General features: G+C 47.0%; 1 pseudogene; it reads left to right on the plus strand.

Moving 5' to 3' along the window:
• The first annotated feature begins 4851 nt into the window (after window positions 1-4851).
• Window positions 4852-5621, plus strand: LOC102916468 (high mobility group protein B1 pseudogene; annotated as a pseudogene).
• The last annotated feature ends 1591 nt before the right edge of the window (window positions 5622-7212 follow it).

Below are 7212 nucleotides of genomic sequence, written 5' to 3' on the forward strand. Positions count from 1 at the left end.
TTACTTCTCTGGTTCCTCATCACAACTGGCTTCACTCAATTCCTTGAGCAATCTTTTCCATTTCTGAATCTCACTGCAGCCTGTCAAGCCTATCAGGGGTCTGTGCTATGACTGTCTCACTCACTGGGACCTTGCCCCCAGGATTTAGCAGAATGCTCAGTTCTTAGTATAACCTCAGTACCCACAGAAGAGAAGAGAGGGCAGTGGAAGAGGAAAAAGAGAAGGAAGAATGGAGAAAGGGAAGACAAGAAGGAGGGTGGGAGAGAGAGAAAGACAGAGGGAAGAAGAGGGGGGAGGAAGGGAATAGGAAAGACGGGAGAGAGGGAGAACCAAATTATCGAATCATGTCTTCCCACTCCTTTTCAAGAGAAATCCCAATTGGATTCTCTCTCCTGCTGGGCATAAGCAGTTGGAGTGTTCCTTTTCCTTCAGTCTGCTAGGAAGTGTCTTATTCTCCAGGGCACTGGCTAGCCAGAGGCAGCAAAGGTGCAGCCTTTAGGGATATGTCCTTCCTCCACTGGGATACCAAGGCTGGGAGGGCAGCCTGGAAGCTGGAGCCTGTAATGAGCAGCTCCGGATCTCTGTCCACCGGCTTTCCCAGGGATGTCTGGCCTTGGCCATGGAGGCTTAAGATGGTCAGTCCCTTTGCTAGAGCTAGGGTAGGAATTATCTTAGGTAAGGCTGAGGGTGGAGTTTGGTGAGAAAGAAGAGAACCTTCTAGATGAAGAAGTCATAGGCAAAGAGAACATTGCTGTTGAAGTAAAAGGATTTAAGAAGTTAAAAGGATTTAAGAACTTGCTGACTTACTAGGAAAGTTAGACTGAGGCCCCAGGCTAAAATCTCCATGACAAAAGTCAACAAAAAGAAATAGAAAGTATTACAACTGAGCTTTGGAAAAAATAACACCCAAGGAGGACGGTTGCCCAAGAACAGTGGCTTAAATTAAAAAGATTCAGAGGTGGACAGGTTTTTCAGTTCATTGCAAACTCAGTATGAATTAATAAAGCAATATAATTGTACCCAAAAAGCTAATTAAAATCCTTATGTGGTATTAATACAAATTTAACTTCTGTATTGGAAAAGGTGAAGCTCCCACTGTGTGGTCTGTGCATTGGAGAAGCCACATCCACGCCTCCGCTTTCTTCTTCTGGCCTTGCCGATTTAAAAGGAGCCTTGAATTCAGCTCACATTTGGAGAGATGGAGAAGACACTGGGGGCTTCCTTCCCTAAGCACTGGAATTAGAAATTCCTGGGGTTCCTTAAAGGAATTTCAATATTTTTTTTTTTGAGTTGATTCCTTTGGCTCCCACTGGCCTCATGGCTCCTCTCTGGTTTCCAGGGACTTCACTAAGGTGGACTGTAGATAGACTTGCAGTGGACAGAGCAGCAGGGGGGTTGAGGCCTTGCTCCTGACACACCTCCCCTTCTGCAGAAGTGGACCCCTGCTGGAGGAGGTGTCTGCTGCTGCTGCTGCATTGCATGGCCATCCTCTGAATGTGGCTCTCAAAGCTGCATGATCTAGTCTCCTGGCCTTGGACTCCTCCCACCCCGCAACTTTCTGGCTCATTGCTTGGAATGCCTGGTGCAAGGAAGGAACCTGAGTTCCACGTCATTGTCGTGCCAGGCTCCTTTTCCAAGTGAATTTCCATTGTGGGCGTTTTATTAAAAACATTAGGAGTAATCGGGAAACCCAGAAGGTTAGAAATGGGGCACACCTCCCCAACCAGACTCAGACAAAAAGAACTTTTGTTCTACAGCTGTGGGAAAACCTGAACATTCTGACCTCAAGAACAGTTACCTACTCCTATTATGTAACAAGACAGCCTTTCTCTCTCTGGTCATTCAGTGGACATGTCTTCAACACCCTGTGTCTACTCCTCCCTTTGCCTGGAGTATAAAAGAGAATAAAACGTAGCCGGGCGGTGGTGGCGCACGCCTTTAATCCCAGCACTTGGGAGGCAGAGCCAGGCGGATCTCTGTGAGTTCGAGGCCAGCCTGGGCTACCAAGTTAGTCCCAGGAAAGGCGCAAAGCTACACAGAGAAACCCTGTCTCAAAAAAACCAAAAAAAAAAAAAAAAAGAGAATAAAACGCAAGCCCTACACATGGCAAGTATGGGTATAAAGTCATGGAAGGGTATAAAGGTATAAAGGTATATAAGGGTATGAAAACCCAGCAAAGCTGACCAAAAAAAATGTATCCTGTGACCCAGGCAAAGGCCAGGCAGAAAACATACATGTGTTTACTAAAAGGCAGTGGTTAAAATATGCTATAGCAACACTGTTTGAAATGGCTGAAAGCAGAGACTATTCAAAAGCCCATCAACCATACAGTGAGTAAATAAATACATGTGGTGTATTCCCACAGTGAACTACCATGCAAAAGTGAGGATGGATAGCCTTTACAACTCACAGCAATAGAGATGCACTTAACAAAAGGCGGAGCAAGAAAAACCACACACGGAAAAGTGCAAGCTGTATGATTCTACTTACACATAGCACAAAAGAGAGTCCTGTACATGCTTGGGATGTAGTGTGCCATTTTCTTCTGGGGACTTTGAGGATGCAGCGGGACAAGCTGGGGGCACCTTGTGCCAGTAATAGTCTGCTTCTTGTCACATAGTGTGCCCAGTTAATGACCATGCACAACTTCATTCTTCTACCTTGATTACCTTTCTGTGTCTCTGTTCCAAGTCAGTCCGAATTGTAAAACACAACAACAGCATGGCCCTGGTAGCACAGGTTACCAAGCAGGTCAGTCTCAGCAGTAAAAGATGAGGTCTGGATCAGCCGGTGCGGCTGTGACCGAATGCCTCCCATTGTATGGCTTAAATAGCAGATGTTATTTTTCTCACAGACCTGGAAGTTGGAAGTAGAGATGCAGACACGGGGAGGTGCTGGTGAGGCATCCTCTTGCCTTGTAGCCGGCCACTTCTTGCTGTGTCTTTACATTCATGCTAGAGTTGTCTGTCTTCCTCTTGTTAGAATATTTGTTATCCTAGTGTGCTTAAACTCCAGCCTCAGGACCTCATTTAACCTTTAATCACCTTCTAAAATGCCTGACTCTTAGTCTTTCTTCAGTGCCCATGATGGATCAGTTCCAGCATCCGCCTCAGATACTGAACTCTGAGGATGCTCAAGTTTTTCTGTAAGATGGTGGTGTAGTGTTTGCATAGAACCTGTGCTCACCATCCTGTGTGCTTTAACTCATCTCTAGAGTGACTTCCAGGACAGGTTCCAAAGCTACATAGAGAAGATAAACCCTGTCTTGAAAAAAAATCATAAGCAAGGCATGATGATCTGTTGCTTGACAACTGTGGTGGTTAATCTCAGTTGCCAACTTGGCTGTATCTGTAATCTACTGAAACACAAGCCACTGGGTGCTCCTGTGATGTGCTATGGAATGGGATATTTGTTTAACTATGTAAAGATGGGTTGCTGTTTCACCTTGCCTGACTAAGGTACCTGATTGGTATAATGAAAATCTGAATGGCCAATAACCAGGCAGAGGAGGGATAGGTGGGGCTGGTGGGAAGAGAGAAAAGGATAGCCAGCCAGCCAAGGGCCAGCCAGTCAGAAGCCAGACAGAAAGACATGGAAGAAGCAGGAAAACAGGATGCACAGTACATAGATGAGGCAAATGAGCCTTGGGGCAGCATATAGATGAATAGAAATGGGTTAATTTAAGTATTAAAAAAAGCCAGCTAGAAACAAGCCTAAGCTAAGGCTGAGCATTCATAATTAATAATAAGTCTCTGTGTCATGATTTGGGGGCTGGCAGTCCAAGAAAGCCTGCGACAGTGATTGGATTATTTGAGGTGGGAAGACTCACCCTGAATGTGAGTAGCACTTTCTAGTAACAATGCAGATAAAAAGACATAGGAGAGGGAAACTTTGCTTTTTGCCTGCTTGCCCTTATTCTCACTGGCAAGTTCATCCAGGCTGCTGCTGCAGCACTCCACAGATGTTACAACCAACTTTCTCAGGATTTCTACACAGATTGAAGACCAGCAGTTCTCTGCGAATCCCCAGGCTTTCAGCATCAGATTGGGACTGCTAAGATATCCGTCCTCACGGACTGAGCAACTACCAGTGTGACACAGCCATGGTTGGACTACCCAGGCAACATTCTGTAAGCCAATCTAATAAAAGCCCTTTTAAGTCTTTTTTTGTTCATTCTATCAGTTCAGTTCCTTTAGAGAACCCTGACTAACCCACCAATCATACACAGACTTCTGTCTCTCTCTCTCCAACAGGCTAGCCTCGGAAGGGTTATAAGTTCACACCACAAAGACCCAACGACACAGCAAGGAAAAGCCTTCATGGCCTTCATCTCCTGGAGCTCAAAACTCTCATTCCTGCTGTGGTGGTTTGAATAGGAACGGCCCCCATAGACTCATGTGTTTGAATGTTTGGCCTATTGGGAGTGGCACTATTAGGAGGTATGGCCTTGTTGGAGTAGGTGTGGTCTTGTTGGAGGAAGTGTATCACTGTGGGGGTGGCTCTGAGGTCTCATATATGCTCAAGCTATGCATACTGTGTGACAGTTCACTTCCTTTTGACTGTGGATTAAGATGCAGAACTCTCAGTTACCTCTCCAGCACCATGTCTGCCTGCATGCTGCCATGCTTTCCACCATAATGATAGTGGACTAAACCTCTGAAACTGTAAGCAAGTCCCAATTAAATGTTTCCTTTATAAGAGCTGCCATGGTCATGGTGTCTCTTCACAGCAATAGAACACTAATTAAGGCACATGGAGATGAGACTGCATCTGGCTCCCGCTCTCATGGCCATTGCAGTACATTGAGTTCCATAGAGACAGGGCCGGGGCCAGTGTGAGCCAGATGGGCACTGGGCGACTCTGTGCCTCGCGGAGGAAAATCAACTAAACATGGGCAAAGGAGATCCTAAGAAGCCGAGAGGCAAAATGTCCTCAAATGCTTTCTTTGTGAAAACTTGCCAGGAGGAACACAAGAAGAAGCACCCGGATGCTTCTGTCAACTTCTCAGAGTTCTCGAAGAAGCGCTCAGAAAGGTGGAAAACCAGGTCTGCTAAAGAAAAGGGGAAATCTGAAGACATGGCAAAGGCTGACAAGGCTTGTTATGAGAGAGAAATGAAAACCTACATCCCCCCCAAAGGGGAGACCAAAAAGAAGTTCAAGGACCCCAATGCACCCAAGAGGCCTCCTTCGGCCTTCTTCTTGTTCTGTTCTGAGCATCGCCCCAAAATCAAAGGAGAGCACCCTGGCTTGTCCATCGAGGACGTGGCGAAGAAGCTGGGGGAGATGTGGAACAACACCACAGCGGATGACAAGCAGCCCTACGAGAAGAAGGCTGCCGAGCTGAAGGAGAAGCACGAGAAGGATATTGCTGCCCACAGAGCTGAAGGAAAATGCGATGAGGCGAAGAAGGGAGTCGTCAAGGCTGAGAAGAGCAGGAAAAAGAAGGAAGAGGAGGAGGATGAAGAGGATGAGGAAGAGGAGGAAGAAGAGGAAGACGAAGATAAAGAAGAAGATGATGATGATGAATAAGTTGGTTCTAGCGCAGTTTTTTTTCTTGTCTATAAAGCATTTAACCCCCCTGTATACAATGCACTCCTTTTAAAGAAAAAATTGAAATGTAAGGCTGTGTAAGATTTATAAATAAAAAAAAGACACATGGAGACTTGCTTCTATCTCATCTGTAAGGAATTAGCCCTCCTTGCAGGGAAAAGGGACAGCCTGACATTGAGCTCCCTGTGCCCTTCCTTCACTGGCCTCCCCACACATGGCCTCTCCTCTGCATCTGTTGGCACCTGCTCTTCGCTGGTCTCTGTGAGAGCCACCTCAGCTCTCTTGATTCATCTTCAGCCACACTCCTTCAGTCAGCTTGTTCATCCCATCTTTACTGACTTCAGTTGTGTCTGTGACTTCCAGTGGTTGTCGTCAGGACCCGAAGGGCCAGACTCATGCTTCCATTGGCTCCTGATATGGGCACCTGTGGTCAGCCTCCCTGGGGTGAGCCCTAGCTGAGACCCCTCTCTGGCTCCTTCAGATTAAAGCCCATATCCTGACCTGACTCTCACTCAGTGTTCTACAGGAGTTGGCCTTATTCTGTCTCCAGTGTCGTTCTATGCCACAACCCTCCCGTATGTGTCCCAGTGACTCATGGGTTCTTCACTCCTGGGGCCTTGCTTTCTGCTACTTCCATTTCCTGAATTGCTATCCTTCGATTGCAGATGTTTGTCTCCTTGTCATTCTGACTCACTTAAGTGCCACCTTGTTGGGAGATCCCCACCTGTGTAAACTCACCAGGCTAATTGCCCATCCCTGCCTGTTTTGTGATCCTGGCACTCCCACTGTCTGAAATGGTCTCGCTCATTTGTCTGTTCTCCCTTTTATCCTCTCCCTTCCCCTTCTGAACACAAGCTCTGGGGAACACAGACCAGCTCTCACCCATCCAACACTCTATCTCAAGTACCAGGAAAAGGACTCGCACACACAGATAGAGCTGGTAGCTACTGAAGAATGAGTGGAGAAGGTAGAGACAGCATCACCCAAGACCTGCCTTTCTCACATCACCATGTTCCCAGGGATCAGCTGTACCCCCAGAAGAGCAGCCTGTGAAATGACAGAGGCCAGAGACTATCAGCCTGACTGGGGGAGTCCACCACCTGGGGTGGGCATATCCTCTAAAGAAGGAACCAAGACACTGGGCAGGCCCAACATGGCAAGGAGAGCCATGCTGTTGTCTTTGCAGTGTTGGAGGGTCATGGGAAGAAAAGGTTCATAGACTTCCCAGGCAGGGCCTTGTACCTTCTGGCTCCTCCCCAAAAAAGCCTTCTCCCTGAGTCATTTCCCCTCTCAAAGTGTGGAAATGATATCAAGGCCCAAGCCCTAGAGCTCCTCAATGTTACTTTGGGGAAAAGGAGTCTTTGCAGATGTGATTAAATTATCTTGAGATAAAGAGAGAGGCCTGGGGTGCTGGGTGGCCTTGAAGTGCAACCTGTGTGTCCTATAGAGAAGGCCCAGGGTAACTGTCACAGACAGGAGACAGAAAGTCGGAAGACGTGAAATCAGGGACAGAAACTGGAATGGTGTGTCCATGTGCCAAGGGAAAAAAAAGTGAGCAGTAAAGAATGGTTTCTTTCCTCCATCCTCCAGAAAAAAAAAAAAAAATCAGCCCTGTGAACCCAGATTTCAGCTCAACGAGGTTGATTGCAGACTTCTGCCCCA

The sequence above is a fragment of the Peromyscus maniculatus genome, chromosome 19 (assembly GCF_049852395.1).
Source record: "Peromyscus maniculatus bairdii isolate BWxNUB_F1_BW_parent chromosome 19, HU_Pman_BW_mat_3.1, whole genome shotgun sequence".
In the NCBI taxonomy this organism is placed as follows: domain Eukaryota; kingdom Metazoa; phylum Chordata; class Mammalia; order Rodentia; family Cricetidae; genus Peromyscus; species Peromyscus maniculatus.